Genomic DNA, 15,874 nt, shown 5'->3' on the forward strand with positions numbered 1-15,874 from the left:
TATTCGTTGTTTTCCGTGCCGTCGTCAGTCGGAGGAGATGCCGGCATCCGTTTAGGCCGATTTTACTTGTTGAATCGGCCAGTGGGCAGTCGGACTTAATGACCAATCTGATTGGTGGAGTGCTAGCCCTTCCACAAGAAGAAGCCCGAGAGCTGACAATGCCAGTATCTTTTTATTACTAGCCATCGTATTTTCTTCCGTTCAGTGAGTAATGACAATAACGATCCTTCTTGACTACTATCAACACTCTCTGATGAAAACAATGACTGATGACAGCGGGCTTTGTGTTTACTAGGTCTAGAGAGATGTTCCGTCATTTCCGGTTTTCATTTTTTGGGCGACAATACAGATTAGCGCCGCCTACTGATATGGAGATGTATTACTGTACGTCTTGTGCACGCGCAGAACATACGCTCAAGTCGGCGTCGCTTCGGTGTGTTCCGAGGCACTTTTTTGAGAGACGGGAGCCGACTGATCAGTCCGACTGCCTTTTCTGCCGACGGTCGGCCGTCAGGTTGGTGTATTAGAGCCTTTAAAGCCATCTCAGGTTACAAAGGACTGAAACCTCAGACTGTGGGGAACACAAAGTGGGTGAATGATCTGAATCTTTTCTTCAACAGATTTGATGGGTCATTTACCCCTCCCCCTGTCCAGTCCTCTCTGCTGCAGTAAACACCACTCTCTGCACTCCCTGGGGTTTGTCACACCCCCGCCATCACTTCCCCACTCACAACCTCCAACAAACAGCCCCCCTCCTTCAACACACAGCACCCCTGCCCCAACCTGTCCTTCACAATACATCAGGTGAGGAGTGAGTTACGGAGGATCAAGGTGAGGAAAGCAGCGAATCCTGATGGCCTCAGCTCCAGGCTTCTCAAATCCTGTGCAGATCAGTTGTGCAGGATAGTGGGACACATGTTAAACCTGAGCCTAAAGCTAGGGAGGGGTGCCACAGCTCTGGAAGACATACTGAGTGGTGCCTGTGCCAAAGACCCCGCATCCCAAGGATCTCAACAGCTACAGGCCGGTGGCACTGACATCCCACCTGATGAAGACTCTGGAAAGGCTGGTCCTGGTCTATCTCCGCCCCCTGGTGAGCCCATCCATGGACCCACTTCAGTTTGCCTATAAACCTGGCACTGGGGTGGATGACGCCATCTTATACCTTCTCCACAAATCTCTCTCCCACCTGGAAAAGGCTAGAATCATTGTGAGAATCATGTTCTATGATTTCTCCAGCGCTTTTAATACCATCCATCCAAAGCTTCATTACCAACCGACCTCAGTTTGTAATGACACAGGGCTGTGTGTCTGACACAGCTGTCTGCAGCACAGGGGCCCCACAAGGAACAGTTCTGGCCCCGTTCCTGTTCACCCTCTACACTGCAGACTTCACCTATCACTCAGGAAACTGCCACCTACAAAAGTTCTCTGATGACTCCGCAGTTGTTAGCCTCATCGCAGATAGGGACGACAGGGAATACAGAGAACTTAACAAAGACTTTGTGGAATGGTGCCAGTGGAACCACCTCCAGATAAATGCTGGGAAAACCAAGGAGCTGGTGGTGGATTGCCAGAGGAGCTAACACTCTCCACCTCTGCCGGTGAACATCTTGGGTACGGACATCAATATGGTTAAATCATATAACTACCTTCGTGTTCACCTGAACAATAAGCAAACAGCATCCGCGCTGCATCATGAGATACCGCAACCTGCTGCTGTCAGACTCTACAATAAGCACTGCTCCCAGTAGACCACATGGACAAAACACACAGACCAGGACTGATAAAACAAAGGTGCAATAAAAAACGTGTGCAATACTGTAAATACATTTTACTATTTCAAAATATATTCTCTTTCATTTTATTTATTATTGTGGTTTATCTGTGTCTTATATTTTTCCTCTTATCCCTTGCTGCTGCAACAGTGTGAATTTCCCCATTGTGGTATTAATAAAGGATTTTGAGTCTTTAATCTTGAAATGCAAAACTACGTGTTTCTATTTCATTTCATAGTAATATTAGATTTAACAAGCCAGTGTGTGCTAACTATTCCTAACGTATGCTAGCTACAGTAGATATCAAACGAAAGCTGCAGACAATATTGCATTAAATTGCTGTGAGCTGTAAACTTACTACGTTAAAATATTAACAATAATAATATCAATACCTTTATTTATGAATAAGTTTTTTTTTTTAATTACATTCAATTAAAAAGACAGTAAGCAAACAGTTCAAAATGACATTCAATTTAAGAAAAGGTATTAAAACAAACAGTTAATTCTAAGTAGGAATAAACAAATAAGCATCTCGTGGCTAGGGTGTGTAGCATCCCCAGCTAGCAATAGCCAACTCGAAGAGCTGAGGGAGAAACAAACAAAAAAGCTCTCATAATGGAGCCATAAACATTTATTATACACTGAAAGTGTCGCATCCAGCTCCCGCTCTTATTTTGTGTTCTGTTTGTTTTCCTGGACTTCCTGTTTTATTTTGAAATGTACTGTTTGTCTACATTCCCGGTCACTTGTCTTCCTACCTTTGTTTGTTTCTCGCCGTTTGTGATTACCTGTCCCCGCCCTATGTGATTCACCTGTGTGTAGTTGTCTTCCCATCCCCCGTGTATATATACCCCCCTTGTTTCATTTGTTCCCTGCCAGATTGTTGTAGCTCCTTGTGTGTCTCTCTTTCCAGCGTTTTTCCCAGTGTATGTATACAGCGTTACCAGACTACCCAGGTAACAATTTTTGGTTCCCAGAACGTTCTGGGAATGTTCGTTTTTGGTTGCGGGAACGTTGCCTGAAGGTTAGTTTTTGGTTCCCATGGAAAGTTTTCCTGACATTTAGGGAACGTTAGTTTTTGGTTACATCGACCCTTCCCAGAACGTTCTCAGAACGTTCCCAGAACGTTCTCAGAACGTTCCCAGAACGTTCCTAACGTTGCAACCTTTAGAGAACGTTCCCCTACCGTTGTAACCTTTAGAGAACGTTCCCCTAACGTTATTTTTTACATTCCCATAACCTTTAAATAACTAACGACTGTGGTACCAATTTTATTATTAGTTTAAACTGTGTGCATGAGCAGGAATGAATTATTATATATTGGCAGGAATGAAAGAACAGGCAACAGGCAAACTTGATGGGATTTAAAACTTTAATATAAAATTAACAAAATACAAAAAATATTAAAAAAAAAATAATATAACAATCAGAAACTATACAAATAAGAAAAAAAAGCAATGGAGTGGGATGTAGAGTGCAAATGTAGTGCAAATATAGTGTGCAAAGATGCATATTGGAATGATAATGTAATGAATTATATATTAGCATTTTAACAAATACAATTGCTTTAACCTCTTAACGATCACTGTAACCTCCACTCATAAACGTTTTTATAACTTTAAAGCATTAAATCTTCAAAATATACAGCCACACCAATTGAAAGGGTCCGTGTACTTGGTGGCCAACGGATTTTCGTTTTGAAAGGAAAAAAACAAAAACGAAAAACGGCCAGTTTCCCAATTACCATTAGTAAATAGGAAAACAAAAAACGGAAAACAACCCATTATTCGTTTTTTGTTTTGATATTAAAAAACGGAAAACGAAAAACAATCTCGTTATCCGATTTTCTTTGATGTATTTGTAGATGGAACTCGGAAATTAAAATATGTGTATAAATCTTATTCCTTTGTCAGTACCCGATCTGTACCGCCTGTAAAATCCGTTCTGTGCACTGCCTGATCAGTTCTACGCTTGCGCGAACACCGGCAAACTTCACAGCTCTATGCACGCGTAAGGATGTTTGGACATTCCCGGTTACCGGAAGAAAACATTAGACAGTGACAGTAGACCGTTATGATGGCAAAGATGAAGTTTACAAGGTGTTTGCTGGAGTTGCCTAAAGTATCTGTTAACGATATACGGAGGGTCGTCTGGCCATCCAGTACAACACCATGTAGCAAATTAAATAAAGGCTTCAAATTTTACGTTTCGTCATTTCTTTACAACTTTGAAGGTAATTTGCTAACGCTAGCTAGCCTGAGCTAGAAGCCTTGCTTTGGTGTTATAAGTCATGACTCCGTCCTGCTTCAGGTTAACCATGTTTTAAATAAAGTTTAAGCATGTGTATACCTCTCACTTCATGTGTTTGTACTTTTATGAAAGTATCAGGTAAAAACAGGGCTACAAATGAGATCTCTGTGAGAGACCAGCATACTCCTAGCAAACTATTATGTAGCTCAATGCTGGACATTTCACCCCTAATTCCGGTCACTTTACTGTATTTGTATTTGTTTAGTATTTGGTTTAGAAGCCTTTATTGGTGATTTTTTACGGTACAAAGTCCTGCTATATACGTACATAGCTAGCTATATATGCTCCGCTATGTCGCGTTATAATGCAGCTACAATAGTTAGCTATGAGTATGCTAACGTTAGATTGTAGTGGAACGAAGCAGCACTTTCTAACGTCAAAAATCGCAGACCAAACACTACACAATCGGACATGTTTCAGCAGGAATGTGACCCGGAATTGGGGAGAATTTAACAACATTGCCAGCTAAGATGACCGTTAGCATGTAGTTACTATAGTGTTTACTGCCGTTAGCATGTAGCTACTATAGTGGTATACAGCAGTGGTGGCTGGGAGAGCTGTCATCCCATCTTCAAAAGGACACTTATGTACGTTTACACTTCATCGCATTAATAATAGACAGTCTATGGTTATTAGTCAAAACGAAGTATTAGGTAAAAACATTAACGTAAACAACACAACAACGATGTCGCTACACGGTTTTGGATCAGTGACAAGTTTCGAATGTTTGTAGCTATGACTATTGTATAATAAAGATTTAATAAAAAAAGATTTAATAAAAAAGTTGTAATGTTTGGTCATAAAGTGTTGACACATGTTACTTATATACAGTCTATCGTGCAGGCAGAACGGATCGTGTACCGACAGTTACAAATCGCACAGGGACATTGTTAGTTTTCTACTACGTAATTATGCGCATCCACAGAACGGATCTTACAGGCAGTACTGGCCAATAAATGCTATTGAAGGGCGGGTCTTGGCGTGGCGGGAGTAACTTCCGGGTCACGAAAAAAATACCAATGCAAAATTAAGGAATACGACTTATACACACGTATTTTAATTTCCGAGTTCCATCTACAAATACATCAAAGACAATCGGATAACGAGATTGTTTTTCGTTTTCCGTTTTTTAATATCAAAAAAAAAAACGAATAATGGGTTGTTTTCCGTTTTTTGTTTTCCTATTTACTAATGGTAATTGGGAAACTGGCCGTTTTTCGTTTTTGTTTTTTTCCTTTCAAAACGAAAATCCGTTGGCCACCAAGTACACGGACCTGAAAGCTTAGTCTCTCAGGATTCCATTAAGCCCACAGACAAAGAAGATGATTTATAGCAGTTACACAACTGCTACAAAGTTATAGAAAATAAAACAATACAGCTGTAGACGGCGCAGCTGGTGTCGAGAGTCAAGTGTACATTCATTCATTGCTTTCTCCCTTTAGCCACAACGTTGATATTGTAACAAAAACTTTTTTTTCCTACATCCCCAAGAGTCCAAGGAAATGGAATATCCAAGCCGTTTTATCCAAATCTAGCTGTTCAGGGTCACGCTGCCTTCGATCGACAGTTGCTTGAGCCAGTTACAATTCCATGGCACAAGACCTGCCTACCCTTTTAGCCAATGAGTAGAGGATTCCATTGATATATTGAAAGGCATGGCAATTTTAACCCTGTGATGGCTGGCTCTGTGTTTCAGCACAAACAGTGACTGTTTTCATGTTTTAATTTCCTTGAGCAATTTATAATTACTTATTTCCATATTTTTATGTAAATAGTTATCTCAAGTATGTGTATGATTGACGTGGGTGTGTTTGTGTATTTGATAAGTTGTATTTTGCAGTTTTTTTGGTCTTTTTTCTTTGCACTTTTCAAATGGAAATCAGAAAAACGCACAGACATATCTGTAGAAAAACAATTCATATAAAATCCATTTTTGAGTCTTTTGGCTTCTCTTTTTTCTGTAGTAAGCTGAGACATGTGGCTATGACATTGTGTTGACTGTACCTCACTAGATGTGTTTACAGCAGTGTATTTTAATAATTTTACAGATGTATGACTTGGATGGAAATAAAACCCCTCCATTCTAGCCTCTGTAACTCTGTGTCAGTAAGGTCTAGAATCACCCTGACACTTGGAACAAACACTTGAGACTGGTACCTTTCCAATGATATCAGGCACACCCCTGAGTGTCAAAGTATATGGGAGCTGTACCACTTTTAATTTGGGTATGTCGTTTAGACCAAAAAGCTTGAAAAAACGAAAAAAAAAAGAGAAAAAAAGAAACAAACAGAAGTTGGATATGTCATACTAAGAATCAACACGTTGACAAAAGCAAGACTAATTGCCTTACTAAGGGACTGTTTGTTATTTAATTAAGGGGCCACCGGAGGAGTTTTGTGGCCTCTAACCTAAAAAGACGTGACCCTCCCCTCGTCAGTAATAATTTTTCTATGACCCTCCAAAACGGATTGAAAAAAATGAATGACCCTCCCGTCACGTGCAAGTTTGCACTTAAAGAAGTACAGATACCATTTGATTTTTACAGCCATGACGTACAGGAGTTAACCTCTGCTTTCTCATCTTACACATCATACTCCTCTGTTATGGTGTGGTGGCCATTTCAGTAGATTTACTCACTAACATTGTTGTGGAAACAAAATAAGCATGGAAACTAAATGCACACTTCATTCATTACTGCATTACTTCAAATACTAAGTTACTCCTCTAGTAAACTAGTATTCATATGAAATAAAACAATAAAACATTGAGATCATTCAGCAAAGGACGCTGGGATATAACCAATTCAACACTTTTCATTGTATATTTTAGCACATAGGTAAAGCTGCCGAAGCTGAACATTATATTCCAAAACATATATGTTTATTTTTAAAGCAGATTTTAAGTTACATTGTAACAATTTAACAATTCGCCCTTATGAAATCCAATCGCGGCACGGCTGTTTTGGAACGCAATAGACAGACGCTTAAATTCAATTAAAATGTAACAGTGAACAATCAGTGTTGGACCTACAGTCTGTTGAGATGCCTCTCCAAACGCAGAAACCAAGCGCAGTCACACCATAAAACGTTAAGACACGTTGAGAAAAAAGATCCATATTTTGCCGTAATCCAATGACAAAAAAAAAAAGTAATCCACAGCGATCAGTAGATCCACAAAAAGGTAAATGATATGGTGTATCCAGCAAGGCCGATATCAGCATCACATACGAGGCCTCTCCACTTCGCCGTTTAAACAAAGTGGAATAAACGTATAAAAGTCCAAATCTACACAAAACCCGCAATCAATTAGTAAGCTGACATCACATTTGTATACATGGCCTTTATTGCAAGGTTGGGACGGCAAGATGTCCAGACTAGTGCAACAGTAATTTTCGTTTTTTTGAGTCCTGCATCGTCAGCCAGGTAATAATTTTTTTTTACCAAAGCAGTATATGAAATCAGATGTATTACCTATCACCATTTAGTTGTTTTGTGTTATTTAAGATATTTATAAAGTATCTGGTCATGCCAGATCTAATTATTCCACTAATTTTTTAAACAATGCAATTACCCGTTTGAGCCACCAGGGGGCAGTGCTCCACCTGCCCCCCAGCAAACTCCGCGTATGCGGTCAGACCCATCTGCTAGGGCAGGGGTTCTCAACCTTTTGCAAGCTGGGCCCCCCCAAAGCTGGTTCATTACAGTTGCAGCTGGTGGTGCGTCGGTTACCTTGTTGGTCCTCACTAGAAATCTCTCCATTTCGTTTGGTTTTGAAATAATTTGGATGTGGATTAATTGTGTTTTCAATAAAGTTGAGATGATGTAACGATGTGTGCGTGTGTGCAGCCTGGACACGGAGTGGTGTGTGTCTCCTCTCTACTCTGACTGCAGGCTGGGACTGCTGCGCGAAGCTACTGAGAGACTGATCGCCTGTGAGGGCTTTTGGACAGGGGAGGGGCTCACGGCAGCACCCGCTGCTCGTTGAGCACATAACTGCAGAGTGATACGTGCTTTCGAGTCTCCAAACACCACAAAAGTCTCCAATAACACCAGTAAAAGTTGCTAGATTTGTCGCTAGTCGCTTTTAACAAAAAAGTCGCCAGGAGGATGATTTATTTTAAAGTGCGAAGGCTCCACACAGAGCTTTCTCCGTAACCTACAAAAGTGTCCTGATGTTTATACTTGTGCACTGGTGTGTGCGTGAGCCAGCGTGTGTGTGTGTGTGTGTGTGTGTGGGTGGTAGAGGGAGAAGTGAGAGAGTGACAGCGTTTAGCTTTAGAGCGAGTACCGACTCTAGAGTCATAGTGAGAGAAACAAAGTGTCTCCCCTGTTTTTTCTGACCACGGTGGGAAATCTGGAGCAGGAGAAGTTAACCCTCTCCTTGATTTCATGTTGTTGATGGAGAAGGAGAACCAGGAAATGAGTCGGGGAGGAAATGCAACGCTACCCAGCCACGACCGAACAGCGTGCGTCGCCGCGACGTGTAGTTACATTACGTGATTTTTTTTTTTCCTCCCATCCTGTAGCCTACTCGCGCCCCCCCAGGAGAGTGTCTGCACCCCCCCAGGGGGCGGGCCCCACCGGTTGAGAACCACTGTGCTAGGGGGCCGAGACTGAGAGCTACATGGATAAATATGCACCAAACAAGCCACTTTGAAATTTTGCTCTTTTCATGAATAAAAAAGTTGGGTGACCCCCCCACCCAGACTAAAAAATGTTGGATGACCCTCCCCTCAGCATAAAATAAAAAGACATGACCCTCCCCTATTTTCCTCCGGTGGTCCATTCCATAAATACCGAACGGTCCCTAACAACTCTGTTTTTTTCACATCATATAGAAGCATTTCAATTTACCATCTGTGTGGGGCAAACTTCAGCGCTTGCCCGATCAAGTCCTCCACGTCTGCTGCAGTCAGCGTGGGGAGGTTCTTCTGGGAGGCCGCTAGAGTAGAAGTCAAAATGATGCAAAGTTACAAGTCAAATTAAAACCTCTTATCAGCCAAGCTAAGCATAATACTGATGTGAACAATAAAATAACACCTGCCTGTTATAACCCTGCATATAGTCAGGTCCTGGAAGGCCTTCTTTGCCTTTCCTCCCCGCAGGCTATACTCTTTCAGCACGTCATTGGTTGCCACTTGCCGTAGCATGCGTCAGACTGCAGTACCTGTGGTCAGACCTCCAAGCGTTGTCAGGAAAAGTTGCTGTAAAACATATAGAAATACAAATTATACATGTGGAACAAAGTGGAGAGCTTGTACAATCTCATTTTGTAAGAGAAGTCAGTTCTGTTATGATGATATTTGAATTTATGCAATTATATAGTGTTAATCTTAGGGCACTTAATTACCAATTTTATCCTCCTCTCCGGGTGACCGAGAATCCGGTCAAACTCCTCCAGCTCGGTGACGGTCGAGCAGGGCGACACCAACATGTCCTCGCCTGGAGCAGAGGGAGGGAACTGGGAGCTCCTTAACAGTATGAGCAGTTCATCCATCTTCTCCTCAAATGCATTCATCCACTGTGTCAGTCAATGGATGCCCTCATGGCTATGGAAAAAGTAATGGTGTTAGTTTTAGTTGTTATACATTACAAACTTGCATATGTGAACAACTTAAGTGAGTCTTCTTACCTCTCATTTCCGTCTCCATGGCTCCATGGTCTCCCTCTGTGTGATGAGGTCTGTTGTTTACAACAACAAAAAAAGTTATGTTACTCTCAAGTTCCTTGTCATGAAATTGTATTTAATTGGAAATGGAAAATTCAAAGCCACTGTACCTTCAACTGGGTCCCAAGAAGTGACAGGCCGAGCTTGCGTCACAATCGACCCATCCAGCTCTGGGCGACTGGCAGGTTTCCTGTACGGTGTTGACTCATCTAAAAAAGTAAATATGAATATTGGTCAGTTCATTTATGGTAGGTTTCTTGCACATGCCATTGCAAAGGATGAACCTATGCTGTTACATTAGACAATCGCTAAAAAAAAACCACTTACATGCAGGTGGTGGAGGCAATAACGTCTGCTGACCTGAAAAAGGGCAGGAAGGGACAAACGCATCAGAACAGTGCACCAGGTTGAGTGTCAGTAGTTCTATGGTAGGAAATATGACTCTGGTTTCTTAAACGCATGCATAAATGTTAACTTACGGACAGGGCTTCCAGACACACGCTCCGTCCTGAAATGCTTGCTTGCTTGTGGAATGGATTCATCTGAAATAAAAGACCATACAATTTGTACTGATTGCAAAAATAATATTTGAAGTGTAAATAATAATACATAGTCTGTACTTAAGGTCTTACCATGATTATCTAAATAAACGATGGATGTATCAATCATTATGTAATGCTAGGTTAGCCTGCAGTTTCGTGAATAGAGCTTCTCTTAATGCATCCATGGCTTTATCTCTCATCCATGTTACAGGCTTTACAGCATACAGCCCTCGGATGTATCGTAAGATAAGTGTTAAACCCTAAACCCACATCGACTCTTAGGGACACATAATATATTACGTTAACGTTAGCTAGCTACCTAGCTCCATTGTTGCTGTATAATGCTGGCAACCATGTCGGAGCTTTCTTTAAGTTGTTTACCAAAATCTCTCACCTTGTTGTCCAGGTTCCTTATGGTGGTTAAAACATTACCGAGGGAAGGCTCAGTCTCTGTGGCCAACTTCGATGTATCCATGGGGCTAGCAGCACTCACAGCATAGCTAGCTGTGGAAAGCTAACTTGTTTCCCGCATTAGCATATGGGCTAGCAGTCTTGAGCGGAGAAAAGTCTTTACTGTTGACAGCCGACAATGTCTTTCTTGGTATCTTCGTCCTACCTCGCGTTATAACACCGTCGGTGAAATGTAGTCAGCATATGTTTTAGTCAATGGCAGTATTTCAGTTCGAATTTGGGATCAAACGAACGGATCTTTTGTCTGCCTTGTTTGCCAGGTATGTATACTGGTGTTGTATACGGAAGCAAAGCCCGTCTACGGAAAGCCGTTCCACTCCCTATTAAGCCCCATTGTACCTACTTTGGTTGCAGTTCCACCAGAGTTCCACTGGGGGTGATCACGGTCCAGTGCAAAATGAATGGGACCCTATGGACCTAGACGGCTAAATTTGTCTCTTTTGCCTGATTGTCGATGAGAAATCTCAGATTTGATTGTAGTTTTTGCAAGTTCAACATGGATTATAGGTCGAAAGTTGAATGAACGAGTACTTATGCCCTTTCGATTTGTTACAGGTTGAGTCGTTGTTGCCCATAACACGCTAGCATTCTGCTAATGAATGCTGATTGGTCAGTGAAGGACAGATTACGATCGGAGATCCCGCTTGACGGCATCCGAAGCAGAACCAGAATGCCAGAGTGAATATTTCGGCGTGGTCTTTAAAACATTAGCAAACCTCTTTCTAGCACGTGTATTGACAGGGAGAGCCTAACCTGTCAGCTGTGTTGTCGATGCCTCGAGAGAAAAAAGGAAGTGACTCAGAGCTTGCCGTAAAGCAGAATCTCTGGCCGTATATGTGTATGACGTCATTTACATTTTAAAAGGCTTTTTAGAACAAAAAAGGCACTTTAAAAAAATCTAACACCCAGTAGTGTGTATTTTCTTAGCCAACATTCAAATTACTAGACAAAAAATTATATCCTGAGGAAAGTGGATTTTCAGGGGTATAGCTCCATAGAGTCCCATTCATTCTGCACTGGCCTGTGAGCGCCCCCTATTTGGAACTCTGGTGGAACTGCAACCAGTTCAGAAGCCGGAAGTAACGAGAGAGTGGAACTTCTTCCCTTATTAGAAATTCTTTGACGGAAGTCAGGACAGGACTTGAATCGATCACCTGAGAGCAGAGGCACTGTCTTCCCCCTACTGGCGTGGGGGTGTAACGGTTGGATTACACTGAACTGAGCCACTTGTTAGAAGTGAAATGTGAAATAAAAGAAGTGAATTTTCTTAGTTGTGAAAATCGTTCTATTGATAGATTCTTGTTTTAAGTATTTTCACCTAGTCCAGTTAAAAAAACGAAATTGAGCACAAATTATTGTTTTTAACAAAATTGTTATCAGCCTAAAAATAAATATATTCTCTTGCTATGTTGTTTATCTTACTTAGATTTTATAAGACCAATCATTTTTGAGTGAATCTAAATCAAGTGACTGCAAACCTTTTATATGCTACTTCAAAACTTAAATGGAGCTGGTATAAATAAACATTTTCAAAACCGCACTCAGAACAACCAAAAACAACCAAAAACAACCAAACGGGAACGTTGTGTGGAGGTACAGTACAACCACAGGAGAACGTTCCCGTTGGTTGGTTCCCTTAACGTTTAGGGAACGTTATAACCATGAGGGAACGTTCCCTAAACGTTAGTTTTTGGTCTGGTTCAAACTAACCTTTAGGGACCCAGAAACTAATGTTCCCCAACGTTCCCTAAACGTTCTGTGTTAGTGGGGTATTTGCTTGTATTCCTGACCACATCTTCTGCCTGTCGATTTTGTACTGTTGCCTGCATTGTTCATTTGAACAATAATACAAACTCACCTTTTACTCTGAGTTTGAGTCGTGCATTTGAGTCCGCCAGTGTACCCGTGACAGAAAGGAAAATAAAACAATAAGGCTTGTAGTGTTCTCATGTAGTGTGTCAAACTCTGATTAAACACCAAGTTATGAAGACAGTTGTAGTAAGTTTGACCATTTATCTCATTAAACGTACAATATGTAAAATTCCCGCTAGGGGTCTCTCAATCAAAACAATAGATGTAAAAAGGACTTTTGATGATGTTGTGTAGTGGCATTATGGGAGTTGTAGTTTAACACAATTGCCAATTAAAATATATCTGTTCACGGATAGGTACGTTTAGTAACGTTTATTCATGTCATTCTGATAAAATAGCTGCAGTTTCCCCCACATAATTACGTTTTCTTGATTCAATTTGTATTGGTAGCTAACATTAGCTAGCTAGTTGACCAGTTAGCGAGCAAGCAAGATAACATAAGCCAGTATCTAAAACCACAATATCACAATATATTTAACGTCAGTGTCACTTGTTGGATGTTTTCAGCACCGGGGGGAAAAGGGTTTGTTACTCAAACCTGCTGAGAGACATCTACTTCATGGCTGGGGCTGGCCGCCAAGTATCTTCGGGGCTGTAAATAAGACCACTAAACGCTAAAGGGGGGAGAATTTCAGCACAACACAGCCGGACTCGGACATCTGGGGCGATATGGTCTGTTTCCCCGACGGAACATTACACTTTCTGTCAGGGCCGGCTCTAGCCCTTTGGTTGCCCTAAGCGAGATTGAGTTTTGTGCCCCCCCCCCACCTAGTCTTGCATTGCCAGATCCCCACAGTGCTGTGTCAGCGATAGAGTAGCAATGTATGTTCATTTTAGTTTCTAGCTTGCATGTAAGTTAGATGGCACCAACATTTGGTCTAATCATAACTGGTCTGGCAACCCAAAGGCCAGTGTTTTGTTTCCAGATTTGTGTGCATGGTGTGATGGGGTCCACCCCCTGAAAGTTTTGAGCATTAAACTCTTCATTTCCTGCATTCAGGTGAATTTTTATGCACCTATTCTACCTTTTTCTGAATCAATTCATGCTGGAAATATCTTTATGTAAAGGGAAACATAGATTACAATCCAAATATAAAAACATAATGGAATATTTAGCAGTAAGGCTCTCAGGCATTCTGTATTGCTTTCATCTATTTATACTCCTGTAGATCGACTTTTCTAATTATATCTGAGTCAGCACACATGTAGCCTATCATTTACTCACCTCAATGATACATGAATTCATTTTAATGAATTAATCAACCCCTGGACTGTAATATCTCAGATGTGTTTGAGTAAGATTTCTGCTCATGTTCAAAACTTTGTGCACATTTAAAATATCTCATCTGTGCTCTCTGAGATTTGGAGGAGTCATGATATTTTGAGAAAAATAAAGTGATAATAGGCTATTGCAAGAATAAAGTCACAATATTTCAGAAAAGAATCCACCTACATCATAGTCTGCTGTGCTTTACGTGATTGCTCTGCTGATATGATAGATCTCAGTTCCTCCTGACAGACACAGAGCCCAGTTTGAGACTCTGGTGTCTGAATGACACAAAGTTTAGGGAAGTGGCTGCACACTGCTCTACATCGGAAGTGGAAACCCGAAACTACTGCAGAAATACACGGAGCACAAACGGGACACATCTGCCGCAACAGACCACGGAAGGCGCGCTGCAGCAGCTCCGTGGTCTGTGCCGCTGCTCATCTCTATTTTTACAGCGAGAGTGGACACTAAGCGACGCACAGGTCTGCTTCAGAGCTCCGTGTGTTTGAGTCTGACCCATAGACTGGAAACGTCACGTCACGGGAACTTCAACTAAATCATTAGTTTGAAGTTTTCCCCCCAATTAGGAAATTATCGACAATAATCATCAATTCAATCTAATAATCAGGTTGACAAGCAAACGTGTGGCTGAGAGGGTGCCCTAGGATGATCATGTTTAATAAACATGTTTTATTTTGCTTGTCATTCTAATGGCAAGCAAAATAAATCGCCTAGTTCGCCTATAGCAATCGTCGGCCCTGCTTTCTGTTACGGCCGTTAGCATAGTTATCAGCCGGCGCTGTAATTTGTGATGGCTGGGTTCGGATTGCTTTAAGTTTATAATATTGGCTGGCTGCTGGCTAACTGTGGATGTGTCGTGTCCCCGGGGCTGTTGTTCGCGTTCATCCCGACTGAAGTCCCTTAGTGGCGGGGATTGAGGCAGAAAAAACAGGGTGGGATAGCTGGCTAAATTAGCATTAGATTTGTTTTCTATCTATAAAGCTAACGTTAACGCTAACATTAGCTGGCGAACATAATCGTGGGTTAGCCCAGTGCCATTAACGTTAACTATACCTTGATGAAAACAATTACACTTAAAATAACTTCATGGACGTGTTGAACAATGTTGTAACCTTATCACGTTAACGTTCCCCACTGAGCATTAGCATGAGCTAACGCTAACGTTACTTGTCAACATAGCACGTTAAGCTGGATCAGTCGATATTGAAATTTATCAATAAATCAAGATCTCTGCTGTATTACTGTGTTGTAAGTGGCATGTAATCAATGACAAAATGATGCTGTATGGCAGAAAGCAAGATGTATTACAGTTACTGAGTATTATTCTTTCTGTGACATTGTATGATTTACGATTACACTCAAACGTATCGTCTGGGTGCCCGTGTTTAGAGGGGTCAAAGGTTTTATGACGCCACTGACAGGCAACTAAATGAAACGTCCTGTGTAATTAAAATTAAATAAGATTTCTCTGGGTTTGAACGTTGTTGGAAACATTTAGGATAGTGTAAGTACACAACTCAACAAAATATATTACAAAGGTATGGTCGTTTTTAGACATTTTAATAAATAAATACAAAATAATTACAAATGTTACATATTGTACCTTTTACAATGCTGATGAAAACTATAAATAAAGACAATACAAAACATATATTGTTTCCGTTTTAACTACATTTTTTTAACATCACATTGTACAAAATGGTAAACATAAGCTTTTCTTGCACAGTCGTTAGCTATTACCATGATTAGCCTACTTAGACTGCTGTGAACACGTTTTTTAATTAACTTAAGAAACATGCTTTTTAAGAAAATCTTTACTGATATACAATCTTTAACATGTTTACTGTCAAATAGATTAACTTACAGAATTGCATATATGATGCTTTCAGTGGATGCAAGCGGGTTATTTGTGGTCAACAAGTAGAGTTGATACATTAGGCCCA

The 15,874-nt window shown here is 41.0% G+C and overlaps 1 protein-coding gene and 2 long non-coding RNA genes across 3 annotated transcripts in view; 1 reads left to right on the plus strand and 2 right to left on the minus strand.

The window, feature by feature from the left end:
- Positions 1-15,874, minus strand: part of LOC116067645 (voltage-gated potassium channel subunit beta-2-like) — a 140,096-nt gene that overhangs the window by 70,026 nt on the left and 54,196 nt on the right. The gene's annotated exons all lie outside the window — the stretch shown is intronic.
- LOC118496426 lies at positions 7,780-15,436 on the plus strand. Its single transcript, XR_004898989.1, has 4 exons — positions 7,780-7,790; positions 12,416-12,420; positions 15,111-15,113; positions 15,321-15,436. It is a non-coding gene; the product is annotated as an uncharacterized LOC118496426 (long non-coding RNA).
- On the minus strand, positions 10,756-12,356 carry LOC116050866. Its single transcript, XR_004105186.1, has 3 exons — positions 12,345-12,356; positions 11,108-11,110; positions 10,756-11,005 (listed from the first exon to the last, which is right to left on the minus strand). It is a non-coding gene; the product is annotated as an uncharacterized LOC116050866 (long non-coding RNA).

This window comes from Sander lucioperca, chromosome 12 (assembly GCF_008315115.2).
Source record: "Sander lucioperca isolate FBNREF2018 chromosome 12, SLUC_FBN_1.2, whole genome shotgun sequence".
NCBI lineage: Eukaryota > Metazoa > Chordata > Actinopteri > Perciformes > Percidae > Sander > Sander lucioperca.